This window comes from Centruroides sculpturatus, unplaced genomic scaffold (genome assembly GCF_000671375.1).
Source record: "Centruroides sculpturatus isolate CEXI.00-Female unplaced genomic scaffold, Cexi_2.0 scaffold849, whole genome shotgun sequence".
Lineage (NCBI taxonomy): Eukaryota > Metazoa > Arthropoda > Arachnida > Scorpiones > Buthidae > Centruroides > Centruroides sculpturatus.
This window is the reverse complement of record NW_019384940.1, coordinates 205,915-208,186: the sequence shown is the minus strand read 5'-3', so window position 1 is coordinate 208,186 and position 2,272 is coordinate 205,915. Positions and strand designations below refer to the sequence as shown.

Sequence of the window (2,272 nt, the reverse complement as noted above, 5' to 3'; positions counted from 1 at the left end):
GCTTTTAAATTTACGATTATTTAGTGGAGGAAGAAGAGTCTCGTATATATTCTTGTAAATATCCAGTGGCGTGTTATAGATTCATGGGGCACTAGACAAATTTGAATTAGGGGGCCCTATGCACTGTATAGTATTAATATTAACTTCAAACATTTTTGTTCGGGAAATTTTGGGGGTATCCTCATTCTATTTCAACGCTGCGCCAGTGCACCCTACGCTTGCAACACACCAGCAATTTATGGTTCAAATTTAAACTTCGATATTCTTAGTACAGTAATGAGTTTATAAAAGATTGGTTTGGGGCCTCCTGTCGGTGTGAGCCTCAGATAATTGCCCATTTTACCCATAGGATAAAGAGCCACTGTAAATATCCATGTATGTAAGAGACACGTACATTACTTAACAGAGCAAAACTAAAGGGCCTCACGAGTTTAGTGTTTTGTAATTATGCCAAAATTACATTTGAAATTTCATTATTTCGCTTTCTTAATCAAAAATTTCGATTAATTAATATATTCTGTTGATACAAACTCACTCCTCATGTTAAGAGATGAGGAAGATAAAGAGAGAATGACATCAGAATGGGGTGCAGAATAACCTTCCAGGTCGGTGTTATACTTTATCGGGTTATATTTTTAAAATAAAACTGCTTATTTTGGATTGACCAATATAAATAACATTATCAAAACTTTTCCTGTAATTTCTAAACAGAGTTCAACTACGAACAATACAATTACTTTCCTTGTCCAGTTAAAAACTGTATTGATAAATAGTTAACCCCGTTTTCCCACTGACAAATAGCATCACAAATGTAGCAAATTCTTCGTATTTCATTTTTCCTCAAGCACCGGATTTCTTTTAAAATAGATAAACACGTATTGTTAAGATACGAGTGATTCAAATGGATCATACAAGGATGTACAGTATAGTACATTGTAAATCCCTCCCATTTATGAATAATGATGAAGCCATTCTCAATAATGCTACAGAACAATCGCACTTCTGCTACGAAGCGATTTATCGTAGATGTTATTAAATATATACTTAGAATTCCTTATTGTCCACCCCCTCCTGCTTATCCAAAAATAGATTGTTAGAATATAGCCTACGTGATGGATTATTGATCAAAATTGCCTTACACATTCCGGTTTTGTAAGTTTTTTGAGCCGCACACATTGAAGACAAAGTAACACTTTCGCTACTTACTCTGGCAGTGGCACGTGTCGAAAGTCATCCCCGTCTTCCATTCTAATTTCAATAATTGGGTGGCCTCTTTCCCAATCTCGTATCGTATACGTTAATTACGTAAATCTAAAATGGCGCCTGTTACGTTATACAAGGAGCAAGAACACCCAGTGGCGCGTGTGATGGTCCGGGCGAATTTAAAGTAGAGGTCCCCATGTAGTGTCGAATTCGGGACAATTTTCTTCGGGGGGAAATACAATAGCGCGTTATCCTACAGGCAAGAAGAGAAATTGCTTGGGACCCCACCAACAGGAGGCCCAAACCAATCTTTTATATACTTATTACTGTAGTAAGAATATCGAAATTTAACCCTAAATTGCTGATTTGGCGTGCACTGGTTAAAAAACGAATGAGGATACCAGAGATTCCACCAAACAAAAGTGTTTGAAATCAACACTGTACATGGGGACCCCTAATTCAAATCTGCCTATAACACTCCACTGGGAGAATATTTTTTATAAAAGCAAGATTGGTCTGAGACCTCCTGTTGGAGGGAAGTTTCAACGATTGCCCTTTTTTGCACCGAGGATAACGTGGCACATAACACCAAAAACTAAATTCGGGGTAATCTCGTATTTAAGGTATCATCTCCACCTTGTTTTATAACAATTTTGATAGACAGGTGCCTCGAAAATTACACATAAAAGTATAGGATAGGGGTTTTAAATTAAACTCCTCATTTACATCAATATGAGGGTGCCACTTTTATGTAACAAATAATTAAAAAAAATTATGCGACGGCCGGGAATCGAACCCGGGTCAACTGCTTGGAAGGCAGCTATGCTAACCACTATACCACCGTCGCAACTGTTAACGATGTTTAAAGTAGAGCAACTTATGCACATTACAGGAGTTGTACCCCTAGGCGGTGTAAGATTGTATCACGTCTGAACGTAGTAGCAATGCATTTTTGTTTTTTTTTTCTTCATTTTAAATGCGTAAAAGAAACTTAAAATTCAGGTGATTTATGTCAACATTAGTTCCTTGTAAAATTTATTCTGACATCAATTTTTACAGTAATAATTTT

General features: G+C 36.6%; 1 non-coding gene across 1 annotated transcript; it reads right to left on the bottom strand.

The window, feature by feature from the left end:
• Window positions 1-1,978: 1,978 nt before the first annotated feature.
• Trnag-ucc lies at window positions 1,979-2,050 on the bottom strand. The gene has a single exon. It is a non-coding gene; the product is annotated as a tRNA-Gly (tRNA).
• Window positions 2,051-2,272: the final 222 nt, after the last annotated feature.